Source organism: Bos taurus, chromosome 2, assembly GCF_002263795.3.
Source record: "Bos taurus isolate L1 Dominette 01449 registration number 42190680 breed Hereford chromosome 2, ARS-UCD2.0, whole genome shotgun sequence".
NCBI classification, from domain to species: domain Eukaryota; kingdom Metazoa; phylum Chordata; class Mammalia; order Artiodactyla; family Bovidae; genus Bos; species Bos taurus.
In genome coordinates this window covers 38,513,344-38,537,474 of record NC_037329.1, presented here as the reverse complement: position 1 = coordinate 38,537,474, position 24,131 = coordinate 38,513,344, and the positions used below count along the sequence as shown (strand labels likewise).

Here is a 24,131-nt window from a genome sequence, read left to right as displayed (position 1 = left end):
AAGTCCAGTGGTCAAGGGAAGCCATTATACACATCTATTTCATGTTGGAATAGCATTTTATGGATGCAATTAAATAGTGTTTAAATGAGACATGAAACTGATCAGAAGGGATCCAGTATCCATCTGCAATCCAACTGAATCCTTTTGCAATATTCTAAGCCCTAAATCCATAACTGAAAACACCCATAGGCTACTGGGGGTTATAGAATATTACCTGAAGGAGTCAGAGTACAAAATTTTGCCTCCAGTACATACCAAATCCTTGCTGTTCTTGGATAGTGCTCTCTATCCCTGGTAACTGATCTTAATATTTCAGACACAAGGCAAAGAGAGCTACTCAGAAAAAGGATAGGGAGCTCCTGTCTTAACTCACATCCCTTCTTTAAATCAGTATCATCTCTTACAATGTCTCAGGACTGCTCCCATGGGAGACAGGACAGTCCCACGATATTCTACTAAAAACAGACAAACCATCAGGGCAAAATAGGACTGCTTCCCAAATCCCATGGTACTTTTCAAACTCCATTTATAGATCAGACTGATATTCAGTTAAGGAGCTAGTCTTTAGCTCAATCTTTAACATGTGTGGGCTTGAGACCAGGTTTGGCACTTCTTTTTCTCATCACAGTTTTACAGCTGGATAAAGCCACTGATACACTGCAACACATTCCCTCAAAAATCACAAAGCATTCTGATGTCAGTCACAGAATAACCACAAGTATAGTACACTTCTATATTCAACCTTTAGGGCTCATATTAAGTAATCTAGTTGATTATTATTGATACTATAAAAGATAATTATTGATACAGTAAAAGATACTTCTAACACCTAGACTTATGAACAGCATACAATTTGTCATCCGTATGTAGAGGATGAAAGAGAAGCTGAAAGAGGAACCCTGAGATTCTTTCGCATCAGAAACTCCTACAAAATGTCCATTTGTCTGGCCTGGTGGCCTAGATTTATTAGCTTTGTCCATTTGTTCAGTGAATAATTCACTGGGCACCTACTCGTTCAATAGGGACTTGTTTGATATTCTTCTCAATTCAACTTCTAACAATCTCCAAGTTAGAATCTTGAAAGATAGGTTGTACATTCATCCATTCCTATTTTGAATGACTTTTCCACCATTCACGTAAAGATGCTCACTCACTGTTGGTGAGGACTATCATGACTGTCCTGTTACGTATCTTTTATATGGCCTATCCTATGCCTACCACAAGGGAAAAAAAAATTTCCCTTTAATATAATATAAATTAGAGTGATTCCGCTTTCCCTCAGTTATTTGTCAACACCACATCGTTAGTACAGTAACAGTAGTGATACTTAGGTAACCAAGCACTGTGCTTAGGGACCCTATGTATTATCTTGTTTAACCTCTCCCCAAAACACTCTATAACAGGGGTCCCCAACTTCAGGGTTTCAAGCCTGATGATCTGAGGTAGGGCTAATGTAATAATGATAGAAATATAGTGCATGATATATGTAATGTGCTGGATTCATCCTGAAACCGTCCCCCTCTCCCCCATGATGGAAACACTGTCTTCCACGAAACCAGTCCCTGGAGCCAAAAAGGCTGGGGACCACTGCTCTAAAATAAATATTCACATTAATTCCATTTTACCAACAAGAAAAATCAGTAGGTAGGTAGAAGTAACTCACTCAAGGACACAAAGTCAAACTCAAAGCCCACCTAACCAGAGTTCAGGTCCTAATCAACCAACATACTCAACCCTCACTAAACCAGCCATTGTTTAGCAATCTGTTTTTGTCATCCTTAACATTTTATCCAAGCTTCAACACACTGTGCACTTTATCTTGATTTTCCTCTTGGAAAACAATCTTTACTCATGGTTATTTGGGTCACCTTTCAAGCATGCCCTCTTTCCACTTCTCTAATCTCAGAATTAATTTCATATACTCTAATTATCTCCCCTACCCCGAAAAAAAAAAAAAAAAAGAACTTGATGTGAAAGGAAAAATAAGCCATGTTGCTGGTATACAAGTGGTTTCTACCTCCCACCTACCATCCTCATTCTTCAATTCTCTTGCAACTCACATGGTAAAATAAAAACCGGAATTAGTGTAAGTCAGGCACATTTGGGGGCAAAGTTAGACTCAGTAAGATAAATTCCAGACACAAAACTTTGAGGGAAGGTATACTTACAACCACCACCTCCAAGTGAGACAAAACTCAGCCATTATGTGACAATAGTGATGTCCCTTCTCTGCTCAGCAAGCAGAGAGAGAACCCAAGGGCAGCTTGCTCCACACTACCTGGGCCTTTGGAAAGGGTGGGGAGAGAGGGGCTGTCAGTTATAGATGCAAAGAAAGGCTAAACCAAAGCCATCATACCATATAAGTTAAGTCAGGGTCTTTTCTCCAGTTCACAAATGACCTGGTAAATATTTTTAACACCACACTCTGTCTGAACTGGCAATGCGCAAGTTGCCAGTACTTGGTTTTATATAGACTTCACTGCTGCGGAAGGGTTTCTGGTGGGGTGTTACTTTCAGAATATTAGCATGTAATTTGATCTTTCAAGATAGATGAATACAAATAGCTTCTTGGACAAGTACTACAGAACTGAAACCCAGCCCCTGGATCAGTTCATCTTGTGGTCAGAGGAAATAATTACAGATGATTTCAGGAAAGAAAGCACTTTGACTGAAAGAGTTACACTCCAAACATTCCAGCTGTGACAGATGGACCCAAGACATGGTTTGGAATGGACAGGAAAAGACTAATATTAAAAAAAAAAAAAAGGGGGGGGGGGTGAGGGGCGGGGAAATGAGGCTTAATTGAATGAAAATAAATGAGCAGTTTAAGTTAAGCTACCATGTAGAACTGAAGAATCCCCAGTAGGTTTGTTTTAATTGTATACAGGACGGAACTGACTTTGTTACACCCCTACCAGATACACAGATAATAGCTAAGCTAAGCTTCTGATACCAATGTTTTGATCACCCACCACATACCTTCCTGGTATCTCAAGACCTGGTTTTATTTCAATGCGCCTGACTACATGGAAACTCTCCTTCATTTTCCACTTCATTCCCTCTGTATCAAATAGCCACGGCTCTCCTGCTTTGTTTCAACTGAAAGCACCCATCATCTCCCAGCTGTTTTGTTTTATTCTCTTAGGCAGCTCAGGGCTCCTCTCTCTCCAGTTTACAAACTGGGAGTTTTTTGGTTTTGTTTTTTTAACCTACTGGTAGACAGGAACCTGTTATTCGCCCCCTCCCACCCACACCCCTCCTCTTAGATGAGGCACTGTGACGTCCAGCTAACATCTTATCTCCTCCCCAAGCCCTCAGTTAGATGCCCTCTCAGCACCTGCCACATTTCTAACTGCCTGCAGTCTCCCCTTTAGCCTTAAAGTCAGATCTTCCTATCCCTCCAGGCATCTGACAAATGGTGGCTTGGGCACTGCCATCTGACACAATTGTCCCAGTTCTAAGGCCAATAGGACTAACCTGTAATAATTTGAAGGGTGGGGAGAAATTAAGATGTCAGCACCAGGGAGGTATATCTCTTTTTGTTTTTCAAATGGGAAGCACTAGAGCATACTTCTGTGGAGATCCAGCCTGACCAGAGCTCTTCTCATCCACACTCCCCTACACACTCCAGTCCATTCCTCCTTCACACCTCCCCACCCTCACCCACTTTGGTGTGCTGCCAGCTTCTTCACAGCATTTAGCGCTGTGTGCAATTTGTCATTTATGTACTAGATTATTAGTTTTTATTATGACTCTCCCTCTCCCACTCCTTATTCCACACACCAAAATGCAAGCAGCGTGAGAGTAAGAACTCTATCTGGTGCATGGCTATACATCCCTGTGCCTGGCACATACCAGGCATGCAATATGAATTAAAGCACATTAATTTTAACTTCTTAGTCAATGCTACACTTTGGGTTGGTTGAGGAAAGTGAGGTTTACGGGGTTTTGTTTTTTTTTTTACAGCCTGGCAAGGAAGTGACTGGGGGAGGAGGCTGCCCCTCATCCTCTGGAATATAGCTCCAACCAGGTATTGGAGATAAATTAAAAGATATCATTTGTAACCTGGATTTCAGTTTTCAAGGGTGTCATCCAAGAGCAGCAGCCAAAGAAAAAGATGGCTGGCAGACTCCGGGTATACCAGACGACTCCCTGGTGGACACTAGCCCATTTGGCCAGGACTGCCTGGCTCTCTGGTTGCAGACACCAGCTGATCTGCCCAGAGCCATCCCAAGTGACCTCGGAGACAGCTTCTGGAGCTTGAAAATACATCTCCTACGAGTCAGAAATTGACATATTTCACCCACCCCCACCTCCCCACCCCACCCCACCCCCGTCTTCTAACAGTTATTGACACTATTTGGAAAGCCATGCTTCCATGCCTATTAATAACCTTCAGAAAGAACCCTTAGGAAGTGTTAAGAGAAAAATAGATCTGGCTGATGGAAGCCAAAGACTCAATCAGAGGTTACAATTAGCAATTAATACATTTAAAGAAAAAGAAAGTTGTAACATCTTCTGTATCATATGTTATCTGTTCAGGAGGCTTGAAACAAAATACTGAGCCAATGAATTCAACAAATGCTGAGTCAAGAACACCAGTCTTTACAGAAAGAAACTCTTTTAAAGGCCCCTTATCTGTTTAAATAGAGCAGCTACTAACTTTATCCTCGCATCAACAATTCCAGAGAATTTAGCCTGACTGATATCATTAAACCTTTATAGTTATTTATATCTTTATAAAGTTTCTTCAGGTGACACTTTAAATAGTAACCAAATCAATCTATTCTAAAATAATGGAACAACTAATTAACATTAATCTTTAAAAAGACTTTCCTTAGTGGTCTATTCTCTTCTCCCCTCCCCCAGCGAGAATGTGATTAATGGAATTCTCTCACAACTTAGCTTGAAATATGCTTTTGCCAGTCGAGCAGCTAAAGCAGAATCAGATAATTGTGGTATGACTCAACAAATGCACAGCTGTTCATTTAAATATATCCATCAAAAGTATAAATATGATCATGAGAAAGAAAATGAGCCGTGTACACAGGGTCAGTGTACAAGATGAACAAGTTAGCAGCGAAGTAACCATAACAGAAAACAAGGAGGAGGAGAAACGAGACAGGGAGAGGCTCTGGGGCCACGTGGAAAGAGACCAGGAAACCAGCATAACCAAAAGCCACCCACACAACCCCAAACGCTCAATGGACCTAAATCAGAAATTAATGGCAAGTAAAAATAAACGCACTCAACTAAGTGAGAAGAAATAAAACCCAGGAAATAGAGGATGCCCCCAAGTACACAGAGGTAGGAAGTTTATAGGGTAAAAATGATGAATCGAACCTATTATGAAAAACAAAGACCCTGAGGCAGAGAAAAGCAGGAAGAACAGGGTACTCACCTCAGTCCTCTCCCCACAACTTTCAAAGACACACATTAGGAAATCCAGAAAATGGAGGAATCCCTCCAACAGTCAGTCCCAAAGCAAACAACTGAAGACCACCACCCCGTGGCAGGCAACCCCTCTGGGATGTTCTACACATGCGTGTTACCTGAATACGAGGAAAAGGAAAACAAGAAAGAGAGAGCATGTGAAGAGGAGCGGGAGGAGCACTGATCAACAGCAAAGGGCCGAAGACAGCCATAAAAGCCCCGCTCCTTCCTTCTTCCTCAGGGATGGACACAAAGGCCCAGTGAGAACTTGAGAAGCAGAAGGACCTCTCAAGTACTCTTGGTTATCTCTCCTCTTTCAGTGTGTCATTCAAAATATTAACACATAGAACATCTAATCCATGATGACCATTTCCAAGCTCCCCGAACCATCAAAACTCTAGATCTTGCCAAAATGTAACCCCCCTGGTGCTGGTGGGCCCTGACCGCATGCCTGGCCTCGCCATTCAGTCACCCTCGTGCATGAGGAACCACTCACATCTCCACTGTGACAAGCAAACCTCCCTTACATTGTTATAAGCCAAACTATTTTAGCAACCACCACCTCCCTCAGTCCCAAGCCCTCTTACAAATCTACCCCCTTCTCCCCTTGCAGAAAACTTCCTACAAAGAGCACTCTACAGAGCTCCCAGCACCTCCTCGCTGTCTCCACTCAGTCCATTACCAAACGCCTCCGGGTAAGGTTCTAACTCTGTACACTTCACCTTATCCTTCAGATTAACAAGGCAGCTTCCCAGCTTCCTCGAAACTCAGACTTGGAAACCTCACTCCGCAAGATTTTTCTTTGATTGACCTGAGATGAGGCCAAGGAATCCCCCAGACCCACAGCAGTTCGGGTGATGCTGAGAATGCTGAGGGTGGCATCTCTGGTCCACCGGGCAGCATGGCAGGGCTGATGACCTCCTTCTCCCCCTGGGTTCTTCCCTAGCTGGGATTAGGAGGCTCCATCTCTCTGCTATCTTTACGTTTCTGGTTTGGACCTGCTCAGTTTCCTTGGATGTCAGCTTCTTCTTCTGCCTCTCTCCTCTTAGATGCCGGCTTCCCTTGAGGCATCACATCTCTTGGGCTTCCCTTCTCCTCATTCAAGATGCTACCCAGCTTCACCACCACTGAGCCAGCCCGAACCACCAGCTGAGGATGCTTTCTTTACTCATATTTCCCTTCCCTGACTATTCCTTCCTTATCACCTTCTTTTTCTATCATATGTCCTCGTCTTTTCACTGTATTTAAAATTAAAGAAAAAATTTTTTATAACAGGCATTTCAAGTTACATAAAGAAAAAGGATAATAAACCCTATTTTGACCTCCCAGTTCCAAAAACAATCTCATTTTCCGTGTTCTGCCCATTTTATTCCTGATGTATTTTAACAAGAATCCCAGAAGGCACATCATTTCACCCACAAATTCTCTAACAGATAAGGACTTTCTCTAAACATGACTATAAAACCAACATTTCACCCAACAGGATTAAGTCTTTCTCCTCCAAACATCATCTAAAAGCTAATCAGTGTTTAAATTTGCCCAATTTTCAACAATTATAAACATCCCCTATTCCTCCCCCTGAAAACTGGGAAGAGAATGGGGATAGCACATCAAAAAGGAACTGTTTGTATCGCCTTTCAGTTCTCATCACTAGTGATACAGTGTTAGGATTGGGGCAGTGCTGACAATATGTGTGCATCCTGTGGAAGGCAGCAAATGTGTACCTAGAGCCAATTCAAATGCTATTGTTCCAGGCTGTTCCGGACAACCTAAATTTTCTGGGTGGAACAAAGGAGTTAGAGATATAATACTGAAAAGGTTAAATAAGAACCATATAAACTGAATTTGAATTGGAAGCATCAGCATGAACTCATTGACTATTTTATTTATATAGATATATATATATAATAAATATACACAGTATATAATAAATATACATGGTTATCCTCTGCCCATTAAACCAACCTACCCAGCATCAGTGAGCATTCTGGATGCCCAGACTGTGGACCTAAATTACCGTTTTCTACCAAAAGAAAAAGAACAAGTTGAATTCAACAAACACAATGCCATCACCCAGCCAGTGGGAAATTAGAGGTCAAATGGCTGGGTTCTCAACATATAAGCTATAAGGAAAGCAAAGGGCTGGAGGGGTAACCTAAGGTTTAGAAAGAAAGTGAAGTCACTCAGTTGTGTCCAACTCTTTGCGACCCCGTGGACAGTAGCCTGCACCAGGATCCTCGGTCCATGGGATTTTCTAGGCAAGAGTACTGGAGTGGGTTGCCATTTAGGAAACTTCAAAAACATAAAAAGAAATGCAAGGCTAAACTGCAGTAGCTAGATATGCACAGGCAGGTGATGAAACCACACAGAAAGGCAATGAAGCAATTACTATAGAAGTCAGGAAGCTGGTTGCCTCTGGAGAGAGAGAGTGACACGTAGGGGACACGCCAAGGAGCTCTAGGGGGCTGCTAATATTCTGTCTCTTGATCTGCATGGTGGTCACAAAACATATTCACCTTACAAAAATTAACTAAGCTATGTATACTTTGTGTGATATCTGTATCTGTGTTTTACTTCATATAATAAAAAGATAAATAGGAGAAACAAAAGAGGAATGTGTATTATTTAAACAAAGGTGCAGACTAACACACACCCACTCTCAGAGGCAGTAACAACACTGAGTATCAAATATATATATATGCAAAAATTTGCCCAGGTTTGTGTTACAAACAAGTTTATACAATAATCTTCTGAAATGTCAACTACTTTCTATCTTCAGTGGGAATATTGTTGTTTCACATTCCAAGTTTATTAATTTTTAATAGAGAAATAGGCTTCACTTACCAAGTCATAATTAGAAATCAAGTATTAAAATAAAAGTAACAACATCTTATAAGTTGGTCCTTCCTCTCTCCTACTTCAATTTTACATATGTTTCATGGGTCAAGGATATACAATGATTATAGAATCCAAATCAGTATTTTCCAAACACTGTGCAACATTAATCACCAAATAAGAAAAATTAACACCATAAAGCTATGGACCTTCTCTCACAAAACTTATTTAGCACAATCCCAATAATCATATTAACAGGTTTTCTTCTTAGGGTGGAGAGAGTGGTGACTAGATATGATTAAAGTCCTTATTTTTTCAAAACCACACACATAGATAAATAGAAAAATTCTATAAAATTAAAATTCTATAGAAGGAAATTTAAAATAAATATGAAAATTCAGTAAAATGGAACTACTTCTACAAAAGAGGGAAAAGAAACATATTAAGCTCCAAGAGTTTAAGAAAAACAGTATGATCCTGCTACATGCATAGGTAGAGAGATCAGTGAAACTAAACAGATATCCCAGAAATAAACCACAATGTATATGGGAATTTATAAGACAAAAGAAATCAAAAGAGAAAATTTGGGACTATTCAGTAAAATTGCAATGACCAGTCAATGTGACAGAGACTGCTTATTTTCCACTAAAATTCCTTCTTCACTTCTTGGGCACATGCTGACCAGCACAGATTGCATTCCCCACCCTCCCTCACAACTAGATGTGATCACAGGACTAAGTTCTCACCAATGGAATTAGAAGTGACATGTGATCATTTGCCCCGGACTTTCTCCTTCGTCCTTCACTCGGAAGGAACCCAGCTATGGTAGCAACCCAGCTATGACCATACAGATAACTACAGAGCCACAAGACAGACAGAACCTGCCTCCCAGTGACCAGTGGATATGGGTGGTTCTGCAAACTTCCTTTGCTCACACTGGAACTGTTAAGTGAGGACAAAAATCAACTTCTCTGTTCTTTGACCCATGGCATAGTTCAGTTCCTTGGTTACAGCAACTCAGCCTTATCCTAATTAATAGAGTACCTAGAGAAAAACTGAGTTAGATTCATACCTAACATTCCAGGTGGATCAAAGATTTAAGTCTAAAAAAAAGAACATGATACTGCAAGGAACCATGAAATGTCTTTAGCTCTAAGAATGGAAACAGTCTTTTAATTGTGATACAAAATCCTGAAGCCAAAAAAAGGCTGATTATATATTTATCTCTATAAATATTGGGGGCGGGGTGGGGGTGGCTGTGCCACATGACTTGCGGGATCTTAGTTCCCTGACCAGGGATCAAAGCTGGCCCTGGCAGTGTCCAGTCCTAACCACTGGACCACTAATGAATCCCCTCTATAAATATTTTTAAACATCTTTTATTGACTATCTCTTCCACTATAATGTAAACTCCGTGTAGCAAGAATTGGGATCTATTTTCTTTACTATTGTATAACCTAATGCCTGGAACAAGTGCTTAATGCATAAGAGGGATTCAATAAATACCTGCTAAATAAATTGATTAATTTAAGTATATAAAATCTGGTGGCTCAATGGTAAAGAATCCACCTGCCAATCAGGAGACACGGGTTCAATCCCTGGTTGGGAAAAATCCCCTGGAGAAAGAAATGACAACCCACTCCAGTATTCTTGTGTCTCCTGCATTGGCAGCTGGATTCTTTACCACCGCACCACCTGGGAAGCCCCACTCCAATATTCTTGTCTGGGAAATCCCACGGACAGAGGAGCCTGGCAGGCTAAAGTCCATGGGGTCACAAAGAGTCAGACATAGCGAATAAAAAACAACAACAACAACAAAACACAGCAAAATAATTATTTTTATACAAATGACCAAATATAAATATCACAAGGATGGGGTGCTAATTTGTTCATGTATAGGAGCTCCTGTGAACTGATAATAAAATAGGAGCTCCTGTGAATTGATAATAAAAAGATCAATAACCCAATAGAAAACAGACAAAGGAATTAACACAGAGGGAACAGAACAGGAAATACAAAGGGTCTTTAAACTTATGAAAATATGCTCGGTGTCAATCAAAATAAGAAAAAATGCAAATTAAAGCTCCATTAAAATGTCATTTTTCACCTATTGATTTGGTGAAGAAGAAAACCTATCAGTTTGACAATTATACTGTGATTGGCATGGGTATGAGGAAGCAGGGTTCTCATCCACTGCTGGTGGAATCTATGAACTTGCAATTTGGCAATAAATTTCAACCCAAATTAAAATGCACATAATTCTTTGACCCAGCAATTCCACTGTTAGAAATGGATCCTACAGATACGTTCACAAACATGTTTAACATTATATATGTACAAGATTATTCCCTACAGCCTGGTTTATGATAATAAAATAGGAAATGATCTATATAGTCATCAATAAGGTACTGGTTAAGTAAATTACAGCCCACCTCTAAATGGGATGTTAGGCTTCCATTAGGAAAGAATGCACCATTAATATTAAGAACTTCCAAGAGACGGTATTTCAATGAAAAAAGAATAAAACGGTGTATGTTGTTATCACTTGGGTTAAAAAAAAAGAAAGAAACTGCAATAATCTTTAAATTATATGTTGATATATATACCTGAAATCTCTGAAAGAATACATAAGAATTTGGTAACAATGCTTGTCTCTAGGAAGAATACTGAGACAGAGGGAAGTGAGGACTTATTTTTCACTCTTTTGTACCTTTTAAATCTTATAAACATTGATTATTATATTCCTAAAACTAAGTATTTTATAAAATAATAACAATACAATTATTCATTCCTGGCCCCTCGTATCTAAAAACTTTTCTGGTGGTTCTTGCTGTCAACTACACTAGGAAGTTATTGAGCTGAGTAATTTTAACCCTGTCTCATGATTAAGAATCACAGGGCTAGCAATTAACTAACACCATCATTTCCTGCTCCTCCCTCAAATAAATATATATGCAAAATAAAGTCAAGTCTCTTAATTCCATCCCTATTCTTCATTACCTCCTCTTAAAACTCATTCAACCACATGCCACCTTAAATGGGCATGAAAACATCTCAAAATGCTCCAAGGACAGTAGCCAGAACTAACAACTATGCTAACATATTAACACAGCCTAGTGCCAAAGTTCCTTCCAGGCATCCAGGAGATGAAAACTTGACATAACTGACACCTCAGCAACAGCCCCAAGCTGCGCCTCATCTGCCTGGAAGATAAAAACTCACATCCTCAATGACTAAATGTCCAATGTCAACAGTCAAGGCTTTTGTTCCTGCCCTAATGTGAAAGATCCCCCCGCACGACCCACATCCCCCTTTAAATTTATAGGCTAACCCCTCACTTGACGACTGGTTGTTATTATGTTACAGCCATACACAGAACCCTAAGAAGTCATTACTTACATTGAGAGTCTTCCTAAAAGGGAAAATCCTGCTTAAAAGGAAAAATGTCTACAGCATATCAAGTAGAAGGAAAAAGCAAGCTGTAAAACCAAATATGTAGCCACTTCCATCAATTTTTAATTAATATACACAATTTGTGTGCCTATGAAAAGTTTGTATATGAAAAATTGTGTGTTCCAGATTATTAGCTATAGGTAAAAGAAAAAAAGAGGGAGGAAATTTTATCTTTATATTGTTTTATACTTTTTGAAATTAAATAAAAATACACTTTCACATAAAAAAAATAGTTCCTGAAAATAATATATTAGAATGTTCCTCAAAAAAGAAAACACTTGACAGCTACTAGAGATCTTGCCCCAAAATTCCGAACCTAAGGAGGCTGCAGAAACCTCACGCTTCTGTCTCTGTGTACAAGATGCAAACCATATCCAGGCAAACACAACTTTTAGTTCAGAAGCACACCCACCAACATTGAGCACTTCAGGCCTCTGCTCACAGAAACATCTTACAGACCCTATGTAAGCTGTTTTTTGAGTTACCACCATAGCTTAACACAGCCTTAACAGCACTTCATCTTGAGAGTGAGACTTCTTTACATGGATTTCAAAGTACTCCAAGAAAGCAAATTATGAAAATATAGCTCTGGGAAAAAGAAAAGTATGGAGACAATTAAAAAAATCAGTGGTGGCCAGGGAGTGGGTGGGTGGAGGGATTAATAAGCAGAGCACAGAGGATTTTTAGGGCAGTAAAACTTTTCTGTAGGAAAATTCTACTTAAAAGGAAAAGTGTCTATAATAGGGGAATCTATATTATTATACATTTGTCCAAATCCATAGAATGTACAACAACTATGGGCTCTGGGTAATAATATGTGTCCACGCAGGATCCCCTATTGTAATGAACGGACCACTCTCTGGGGGAGACTGAGAGTCTGGGAGAGGTAGGGGTGTATGGAAACGGGAATGTCTATGAGAACTCAATTTTCCCATGAATCTAAAACTGCTCAAAGACACAGTCTACTTAGAAGGAAAGGGGGGAAAAAAGTAGTAGTCCTGTAAGGTGAAAAGAATGGCAGAAGCATTTTATATGTAGGGAAATGGTAGTATCTGAACAACTTGGCAAAGTTGAAAGATAACCAAGCAGCGCCACCAAAAAAAGAAAAAATGCCTAGCTTCAAGGTAATGCAAGGATAAAGAGCCACTGGGTTTGGTCCTAACTTTCTTATGTTGGGTTCATACAAACTAACAACTGATCATTATGGCTAAGAATTTCCCGTCTCATAAAAGAGAGGAATTGTTAGAACAGCTCTACAGCCGGCCCTGATGAGGCCACTGAGAGCTCCTGGTAAAATCTTGGCTACCTTAGAGCTGGCTCCCAGGCATCTCCTCCCACGGTCCTTCCAGCAGTGGGCTCTTCCCCAAGGCTCCGTTCACTCACTCCTAGCGGTGGGAGAGGCACTCCTGGAGTCTCCAGGAATAAAGAGAACTCTCCAGTAGCTCTTGCGCTGGCAGCGTGATGCTCACAAGCGGCCCAGTGCTGCAGAGGGAAAGAAAAATTAAGCTATTCAGAAGAGCAGTCTGCAGTTGTGAACGTGCAGGCTAAAGAAATGCACACTGGACAAGCGTTTCAAATGGGACCACCAGCCACAGCTGATTTACCATTGCAGCAAGGATGGAGAAGAGTCCGACACAGACACGTAGAAGGCTGAGGTCATGAGTCCACATGAATCTTAAATATTTTTCTAAATGACACAAAAGCCAGTAGGATCTGAGTTGGTAAACTTCAAAATCAAGTTCCTTTAAAGTCCATACACCACGAACTCTAGCCATTACAAAAACAAACCAACCAACAAAAACAATGGTTTTGCATATATTAATTATTTTATGTACCTGGGAAAAACAAGGTTCAAGCTGTCTACAAGTACAGAATGAAAGTCTCTCTCCAGACCCCTGGCTGCTGTGAGAGATGCCCCATGTACCAGAGTAATCAGTTTCTCTTGCTTCCACCCAGAATAACCTGATTTGGGTCCATTTTCAACCTCCATTTTCGGTGGTAGAGAGATCTAGTTCAAAGACTCCTAAAACAAAGGTGGGGTTGGAAGCACACAGAGGAAGGGAAAGGGGCTCCAGATAACTATCAAAAAAAAAACCAAAAAGCCACCCAAGCTCCCTTTTCCTTTAGGAAGACTTCAAAAACATCAATATTTGCCAAAGGAAGAGGAAATTTTTATTAGAAGCAAACTTTCCCATTCAAAGAACAGTGAAAAACTTATGCCTTTCAGAAAACAGCGTTTTTTTTTTTTTAATCTCAAGGACCATTTTGCCAAGAACACTTTCAGGTAAATAAATTTAAGCAGAAAACAAATCCAAAATACACCATTCCTCAATAATTATTTGAAAGTAAAATCACATCAACCTTGGAATTGAAGGGAAATGTTTTACAAATAACTTAAAAAACTTGCCTCACTTCAGTTTAAATTCACAATCCAATTGAGAGAATTGAGAATATAAAAATGAGACGGACAAAAAAATAAGATACTAAAAATAAGACACAAAAAAATATCCCCCCATAGAAAGGTCAACCAGAAACTTGACATTTTCAGCAATCATTTAGTGACGTTAAAGAGTAAAAATCCATTTCTAGAGTGGACATCTTTAAAAACAAACTCCAGTTAAGCAGTATCCACAAACCTTGAGTTTCAGAACAAACTGTTGAAACCTTGGTATTTTCCAAGATCCCGGGCCAAGGAAATTTGGCAGATTCACACCAAGAAGTTACATTCACGTCTGCTGAAGACTAACTGCATTTTAGAAGGTGGCCAGTTCAAATGAGCCAGCTTGTCTCTAGGGCCGGCCATGTCTTCAAGCTATAGGTACTTTTGGGGGAGGAGCTTTAGATAAGCAAAAAAATGTAATAAATACTGGTGCATATTTTTCTGATTCTTTTTAAAACAGTGCTTTTTTAAAATTACAGATGTACTTCTAATTTCCCTGCCAACCTTGCCCTATCACCTTTCCTGAAGGGAATTCCTTCAAGACCCTGTTGAGGCTCTTCTGCCTTGCTTAAGCCTTCCCTAATGATTGACATATTTTCCAGATCTTTCCATTCTAATTCCTCTGTATTTATATTCTACAAGACTCACTCTATATGACCTGGCACTTAATCCTCTGCCTTGAACTGTGTTCATCTCAAAAAATAAATAAATAAACAAATAAAACTAGGCAAGGATCACATATTATTCATTTGAGCTTTCCTTTCCTCATGGTACCTAGCATACAGTTGGTGCTCAAGAGTTACTAGATAAAAATCAAGTCTTCAAATTAAGCATAGTTTAATATTTGCTTTAAAATTATTAGGCTCTCAAATAACCCATAGGTTGAAGTCAAAATTGTGGTGTACTATGTAGAAGAACAAGTCAGTAAAATGAGAGCAACGGTGGAAAGCAAATTCCAAATCCTTAACTCTTCAAATGTTCTCCTCAGGACCCATCTCTGCACCAATACCTTCCATGCCAATAGCAACCGTGACAGATCTTGACAGGTCTTGTTCAAAACCCCAAGAGCGTTTTAAAAAATAAACACAAACAAAAAAGAGGCGTGTGCGCCAATTACAATCAGTGCTATAAAATAAATAGCTATACAGATCTCTTTTGACTTCCGTGATGACATCCTAATAAACCCATTGTTGAAATGCCCTAAGCTGAAAATGCATGCAGCCACCAGACATGGTAGATGAGCCCGGCCTATCTCAAACCTGCTCAGAACCCTTACATCAGCTTACAGTCAGGCAAAGTCACTTGCCACAAAGCTATTTTAGAATGAAATGCTGAATCTCTCATGTACTTTATTGAATACCGTAGGGAAAGTGACAACCAGCATGCCTGTGTGTTGGCTGTTTACTCTGGTGATCACGTGGCTGACTGGAAGCTACCGCTGCCCAGCCTCAGGAGACAGCACTGCATGTCTCACGTCGTTCGTTAGGCCAGGAAAAGATCAAAATTCACAATTCAAAGTACACTTTCCACTGAATGCGTATTACTTTCGCACCATCTTAACACTGCAAAATCGTGAAGTCGAACCATCGTTAAGTCAGACACCATGTGCATATAGCAAAGTGCTACAACCTGTCACAAAACTTTCACTGAATTTTTTCCAAAACCTTGGCCAATTTACTTGTTTAGCTATGGACGTTTAATTATTGGCAACTAATCATGCCTTGTGAAAATCCAACCCACAAAGGTTAGAGGCACACTCCTGTGAAGTGGAGGGTGAGCGCGAGGAAGGGGAAAAGGAGAAATCCAAAAAAACGTTCTAACTCCAACTGCAGGCTTAACATAGTAGTACATTTTTCTTTAATCCAATTTACGAGAACATGCATAGTTTCTTAAAAGTTGTTGTAATATGATGGGACTGAGTAACAAGCAAGCATAAAAGGTACTTAAAATCAGACATGTTCTTGGCAGTCAATACAGCAGCTAAGCAACAGGAGAAAAAAATCAGGGCAAGTTTTCTCAACTTTTTAATTATAACTATATTCTTGGCTTCTAGAAGCTGTGACTTTCAAATACTACAGATCCTTGCCCTTTCAAGACATCATCTCTTGTATAGTGATAGATGTTACTTATTGTGGTGATCATTTTGCAATAAACACAAATATTGAATCACTGTAATGTACACCTGAAACAAATATGTCAATTGTATTTCAATTTAAAAAAAGACAAAAGACATCATCCCATACTTTCCCTGTCTATCCACCCAGCCTCACAACCCAAATAAACCATGGTGTATCTTGCTACAGAATTACTGTTAACTGAAATGAAGCAGCATATGACAGCAAGAACACAGACTTAGGAAAGAGTCAAACCCAATTTTCCAACCTACTAAATGTGATCGTACATAAACCACTTAACCCCTGTTTGTTGCAATTTCCTTTGCCATGAAACAAGGTTAATATCTCCTATCTTTAAGAACTGGTGGCACTTCTCTGGTGGTCCAGTGGTAACGCAGGGGGCTACGGCTCCATCTTTGCTCAGGGAACTAAGTTCCCATATGTTGTGGGCAATAAGCCCACACACTGCAACTAGAGAGCCCTCGCATCTTAATTACTGAGCCCCAATGCTCTAGAGCTCATGTTCTGCAATAAGAGATGCCCCAGTGCTGCAACTACAGAAAAGCCCCCACATGCCGCAACTAGAGAAAAGCCTGCATGCTGAAATGAAGACCAAGCAGAGCCCTCAAAAAAAGCTTTAAAAACATTAGTAAAAATGCCAGCTATCATTTAGTTCTAGAGCTGTGCTAACTACACACTTTCATTATCTGATTTAATCCTAAGAACACAAAAATGGAGAGGAAGGTCAAAATCTGTGTTAATTACCAGTAAGTTAAAACTGTATCCTGACTATTCCTAAGAATTGAAATGAGTTCTTGTAGAGTTCCCTTCCCTGTTTACTACTTCTTAAAATAATAGAAGTTCTAAAGAAGCATGGTAGAAAAGCATAAAGTATACCAATCCAAAACAATACACAAATCATCCACGATACTACAAGTGTCCTCTTGTGTGGCTCTAAAATAACATCGCTATAACCAATCATATAATGTCAAGGATGCTTGAAGAATAATCTACTCCAGATACTTGAATATGTGGGCAAGGCATTGAAAAGCAGCAAGAGATGTCAACCAGTTCCCAAGATTCCCAATCTCCAGTGGGAAAAAAAGCAGGTCACACGTCCTACACGTCTGACGCGCTTGGGGACACCACAGAGCCCACGGAACCAGGACAATCACGGAAGCTGAGGAAAGATAAAGGCTGACTGAATCAAGACGTACAGAGGAGCACAAGGGCACAGCAAATCTCCTTCTCCAGGGACTTCCAAAGTCTCTATAGCCATTAAGCTTTGGGGTTCAGGAAGGAGAAACTGAAATTTTCAGAAAATTCCCCAGAATTCCCCAAATTATGAGCTATTAGAAAAAAAAAAACCTTCCAAACACCCTTTTCCCATTATTATAGATACCTAAAAGAAACGTTAAAGAAATAAGAAACAAACTCAATAGTATTTACAAAGAACTATATAGCCTGTAACACATGTTCAAATGCTGGCAAATGTCAGTGAGCATTATTGGGGAGCATTCCAATAGCAAGCCAAATCCAGCCCACAGTCTGCTTTGGTAAACAAAAGTTTTATTGGAACACAGCCCCACTTGTTCATTTTACGTATAGTCTGCGGCTGCTTGCACACGGAACGGCAGAGTTGATAGTTGTGACACAGTCCATATGGCTTGCAAAGCCTAAAATATTTACTATCTGGCCCTTCAGAGGAAAGGTTTGTTGATCCCCAAAATAACCTGCATTTGGATCTATGAAGAAGGTTAACAGCACTACACAGAATCACGTGTTGAAACTGCCATCTTAAAGGCCTATTTTGCTTTGGAAACATATTTCTTGGAATACCACTCACAGGATTCGTATACCACACGCAATGCATACAAATTTGTATTTAGTTTATTTGTAAGTGTGATTCACCAGTAGCAGCAGACAGGCCCACGAGCACACATTTATAACACAGCAACAGCTACAAGCAATCATGACCAATTCTCTCCTCTGCACTCCTATCATGACCTGGCTCTGGAAAACGTCAATCTTATCCTTCACTTCCACAGGTTAGCTTGCAACTTGACGTCAGTGGATTCCTTTGATGTATTAATGTCTCTATGTTGATTGTTTTAATTGTCACAGGAGAACTGCAACACATTTCCCATTTACCTGTTTTAACTGATTTTTTCTGGTAATTTGGAAAAATACAAATTTCTCAAGATATCCTGGGAAGGAATTCTACCCTGAAAGCACTATTCTCTTCAGGTATACATTTAGATTCAGAATAGGACTCCAACTCACTAGCAAAAGACTTGGGGAGAGGAGGCAGGCATGAGAATGAACCAAGTCTCCAGGATGTTTTAAGGAAACGATTGAAAAAGATTAATGTCTGTCTCTCGCAACGTTGGACACGACTTAACGACTGAACAACAACAAAGCCTAGGTAGAAGACCAGCCAAAGTGGGGACAGGAAGAAGTGAGATTTCCCTGGGATGGATTTAAGGTCCAAATATCAGAGCACTTTCTCTTCCAGAATTTTAATTATAATTTGGCTTAGAAGAGAGGCGTCTACTGTGAACCATGACAGGAGGGAGTACAGTTAAGTACCAGACTATATTTCTGAATATAACCTGCTGATAACTTATAAACTCAAATACCATCATCCAAAGTGGTTTGATGGCCCATCAAAATCCATTTTTCTGTCCAATCAAAGGCTCATTTATTTGTGCCAGAAATATAAGCACAAGGATCATGATAAAACTCAAGGAAACAAACGCACTGGAATACAGTAGCAACGAGAGGGTTCCAGGCTTGAACCAACGAGTTCTGGGTTGAGTCCTGCCCTGCCAATCACTGTACAGGAAGCCAACTGTCTGAGCCACAGTCTCTCCCTTGTAAAGGGACAAAATGGACATCAGGACTCCCTTGCAGAGGTGCCACATGTGAAGTACAGGACATCCAGCAGGTGGTAACAGATGATAGCTATTATTAAAAATTTAAAATTTAAGGAGCAGGTGTAAGAAGAGGAAATATTGAGGAAGACTGAGAATCACAAGGGTTGAATTAATAGGTTGAATCATATGAAATTGCCAAAATTTGACCACTATGACTCATAAAACTAGTAATTTAAAAATAAATACTATTAAAAAAAAACCTGAAAGGAGAAAACATGGACAACTAATACCCCATACTCATTCCCCCACCAGTGGCAGCCTAGAAGAAATCCAGACACCAGATGGGAAGGCTACAGACTAAAATAGAAAACACCTTCGTCAACTCCTCAGCAGATAGGAGGTGCGACTTCAGGGAAAGGAAGATTCGACAGAGACAGAAAGACAGAGAAACACACACACCCCCTCACTCACATGCAGCCCATGTAACTCACTTGCTCGCTCTCTCTTCCTGCTCTCTCCTCTTCTTTCCTCATTTCTTTCCCCACGCAAGACCAAAAGGTGACTTGTTAACCATTTTGGGAAGAAAATGCAGCATTTCTGGTCAGCTGATGTTACCAGCTACATAACAAGCCTTTCTGCAGGCTTGTAGAGCAGCTGGCAGCTAGATAAAGAAATTCAACAGATCCATCACATTTACCCCCTTATTTTTCTATCTCCTTTTCATACCATAGGTATTAGTTTCTTCAAATCTTGTTAGTCTTCACCCAATTAATAGGTCTGCAGTTATTTCATGGTCATGTCAATTCCTGGATGAGATCTGAGTTTTGAGAAATCCAACGAGCCCAATCCAAGGTAGCTCTATCCCAGCTATATCTAAGTCTCTCAGAAGTTCTGAGGAAAGAATCAGAGCATCTTGAGTAGAGAAGAATTAACAACAGGCAAAGGTAAGAAAGAAGGAACTTGTCATTTCTTCCATTGCCTCAATGCATTACTCTCTAAACAGAACCAATTTCACCAGAGTCAGATCACCTCTCTGTTGGGTCCCAGTTTCACCTACGTAAATCCCACCCTTGAAGAACTTTCGAGCTCCCCATTTCCAGGAGGCATGCGTATTTTATCTGCTGTCTGGCAGGGATGTGGTAATCCTTGATGATTACCCTCACATGTAACACCATGCAGGCTTTCATCAGTGGATGATCTCAAAGCACTTTTTACAAGAGTTTGCAGGATTACCACCCACATGGGCCGGAACCAGATTTTCTAGTTTGCTAATGGGATGTTTGTTTCTCCAAAGCTTCACTCTGGGATTCCTGGGTCTATATACATTACTAGACAGGCATTAGCAAAGCTTCAACAGTGAGTTTCTTGAAAGTAGGCACTCTGTATATCCAACGTCCTGCTGTATCTCCAATGCCTGGTTCAGCATCCCACTAGCCTTATGTAAATATTTGTGGAATGAACGAAGCTTAAAGTTACAGAGAAACAATAAGTATTAAGCATTTCAAGCTCATAAACTTGATAAAGAAAACGTCTCAATCACTAAATGCTAAGTTTCTGTGCAGTGCTTAGTCACTCAGTCGTGTCCAACTCTTTGAGACCCTACGGACTGTGGCCCGCCAGGCTCCTCTGTCCATGGGGATTATCCAGGCAAGAATACTGGAGTGGGCTACCATGCCCTTCTCCAGGGGATCTTCCCAACTCAGGGATCGAACCCAGGTGTCCCACGTTGCAGGCGGATTCTTTACCATCTGAGCCATCAAGGAAGCTAGACTTAAATTCAAAGCAGCACAAAATGTACCACACTCTTATTTGGCGGGAACAGGTTAACACAAGAAACACATAAAGAATTCTAGAAAAATTACTATTTCGTAGAAGTAGTCTTCATTTTAGAATGGCAGTAAGTTTTCCTAGTACATTTATTCATAAGACAACTACTCCATGGTTAAGTTCTTCAGAACTGTATCTAAAGAAATTTGCAGAAACACTAAAGGGGGCTATTACAAAAGAGTAGTACAAAAATAAATGAACAGAGAATTAATGCTTTTAAAAATCATTCTTCCAGGACTTTCCTGGTGGACCAGTAGCTAAGACTATCTTCCCTATGATGAAGGGCCAGGTTTGATCCCTGATCAGGGAACTAGATCCCACAAGACACACAAAGAGCTCACATGCAGCAACTAAGGATCCTGCATGCTGCCAAGGAAGACTGAAGATCCTATGCACCACACTAAGACCCGGTGCAGCCAAATAAATAAAAGGTTTTTAAATAAAAACCATTCTTCCAATGCCCTCTTGCAACTATTTATGTTACCAACCTAAACAAAATTTCCACCAGATCATTCTTCCTAATTAAAGTTCAACAAGGATAAACTGAATAAAGGCAATCAACATTCTTTTTCTAATTGTTTGGTTTTAATTTTTATTTGCCTATAGGTACACAGGCATTTCCAAGGCTAGGTGGGAAACTGCTTGCCCCTGTGCAGACAAGGTAACAGACCAAAAAAGCCCAAGTAAAGTTTTAAAAAAGTAACAGTGAACAAGATTGTGTATGGCTGTGTTTTCTTGTTGTTGGGTGCTCTGTATGTGTACTACATGTCCATAATTAAGTCTGGTAAGCTAAGCATTTTACAAGTAGTTGCCAGACCCATTATAAGTTATCTGAATAACTAACAGGCAAGCTTCTTGAAGAGAAAAATAGCTTATTTATTGTTCAGCTTTACAATAACTGGGTACCATACCATCCCTTCCATACCAGATAGTCAACAAATACTTGCTGACTGATGAACAATGAGATTAATCTGAAATAAGTTTAAAATCAAGAATCCAGTGGACTTGGGGTCTACCACTGACGGAGCAGCCTTGAACATTAGACTTCTTCAAGCCCTGCTCTATTATCTCAATAGGATTATTTGCAGGGGGTCAGGGGGCAAATGGGAGGAAACACTGCATGTATGAGCTAGGTGCACCCCTGGACCAGAGCTGCATGCCACTGGGAAGTCACCTGTGCTCTCTGGCTTCCATTTTTCCTACCCAGAAGCTGAGATTGGTGATGTAAGTTGCAACTTACAACTCCATTCCCTCCCACCTCAAACATTCTCTGTTTAGGTATTTCATTTACAATTAGTATCAGGATTCCTCAAGAATTAACAGAAAAGACTACCTTTTTAATTAAAGTCGGTCTTCTACTCCTGTACTGAAATGCCAAACCAATCCACTCATTAAAAAATAATAACAATTTTCATTTAATTTAGCCATTTAGTTCTAAGCTCACAGAGGTTTGACTTTAATTTCTTTTGGGGTTTCCCTGATAGTTCAGTTGGTAAAGAATCCCCCTGCAATACAGGAGATCCCGGTTCTATCCCTGGGTCGGGCAGATCCGCTGGAGAACGGACAGGCTACCCACACCAGTATTCTTGGGCTTCCCTGGTGGCTCAGCTGGTAAAGAATCCGCCTGCACTGCAGGAGACCTAGGTTTGATCCCTAGGTTGGGAAGATCCTCTGGAGAAGGGAAAGGCTACCCACTCCTGTATTCTGGCCTGGAGAATTCCAGGGGGTGGCAAAGAGTCAGACACGACTGAACGACGTGCGCTTTCACCAATAATTTGTTTCCCCACTGAAGGACAAGTGGGTAAGAAAACTCACAAAAGGGAGTAGAAAATCAGTGGGGCGGGAGGGTCTATCAAGACCAGTCCCTCAAGGAGCATGAGAATACATCCAGTTTCCAGGTCAAGGAATCTGGATTAACAAAACTAAAGTCAGCATGTCCATCTCACCCACCACTCCAAACCTGCTCATCTTTGTTCTGTCTCATGCAATGGAACCACCAATGAACACTGATGACCAAACTGAGGAGTTCTGCTTACCAACCCACTGCTGCCTTCACCCTAGTCCTGACTATCTCCCACCAGCAGCACTCTCGCTCTTCCACCGCGATCTCCTCTATGTCCTCACCAACAGCGCCGACAATGGCTCCCTGAGCATGTGCAGATTCCCGGCCCAAGACCTCTCCAACATCTTTCAGGCATCACCCCACAGGTTCTTAGACAGGACCTCACAGTTCCCCGAGGATATCTTAATCGTGTTCGCCTTCTGCCTTTGCACTTGTCTACCTGAAAGGTGTTTTTTTTTTTTTATCTGTCAATTCCTATGCTTCAAGATCAGCTCAAGTATCACCTCCTGAAGGAAGTCTTCCCTGAAGCCCCCATGCCCACACCCTGTCTAAGATATATGCACTCTCATCTGTTGTTTCCAAACTTAGTTATCACGGCACCTAAAAAACACACTTCAATTTTTTTTTAAATTTCACTGCATAGTGAGTCTGTGAATTCCTTGAAGATAAGTAGCATTTCTTCATTTCTGAAACATCAGGGATAGTCTTATAAACAAGGGGTCCTTAATAAATGTTGATAGATGAATGGGTGAACCCTAATAATGGATTCAAAGCAGAATAGGAACTCTCTAAGGGAAATATGAACAGTAAAAATTGAGAAATAACTATGCTAATAGAAAAAAGGAGGTAGGCTTACCAGAATACACGTTTTGTGTTGTCATGACCTTTCAGTCAAAGCATTAAAACTTCCCCAGAACCTAAGTTAAAGAGACTAAGAGAGAACTAAAAAAGACAATATGTAAACTAAACTTACACATGAAACCAGTTTCCTACTGACTTACATATGAAAACAAGGAAGTATTCCCTACTCCAACAGTTTAGACCATAATCTTTTTCTAAATCACACATATTCAGAAAAGTATCAATAGCTTGAGAATAACACTCAAATATGTTAACACTGTAATATTACTGGAAATTAAAATGTCAATAGAATTTAAGAGGGGAAATGATTCATCTTATAAGAATAATGTTAATTTTCTTTTGGAGAAAATTATTCCTGAGGTGGTACATGAAGCCAGGCCTCCACACAATTCCCTAGGTGAGGCTCTCACTTGGATTGCAAGATCAAACCAGTTAATCCTAAAGGAAAT

The 24,131-nt window shown here is 40.3% G+C and overlaps 1 protein-coding gene across 3 annotated transcripts in view; it reads right to left on the bottom strand.

Moving 5' to 3' along the window:
- The window catches only part of ACVR1 (activin A receptor type 1), a 131,105-nt gene that overhangs the window by 60,422 nt on the left and 46,552 nt on the right, over positions 1 to 24,131 (bottom strand). The window contains exon 2 of one of the 3 annotated variants that reach the window (XM_024999277.2): positions 13,028 to 13,203. The exons of 1 other annotated variant lie outside the window; for it this stretch is intronic. The gene's annotated coding sequence lies outside the window, so the exon portion shown is untranslated. Of the gene's footprint in view, positions 1 to 13,027; positions 13,204 to 24,131 lie in introns of those variants that run through there. One more of the 3 variants, NM_176663.3, reaches the window with a different exon arrangement.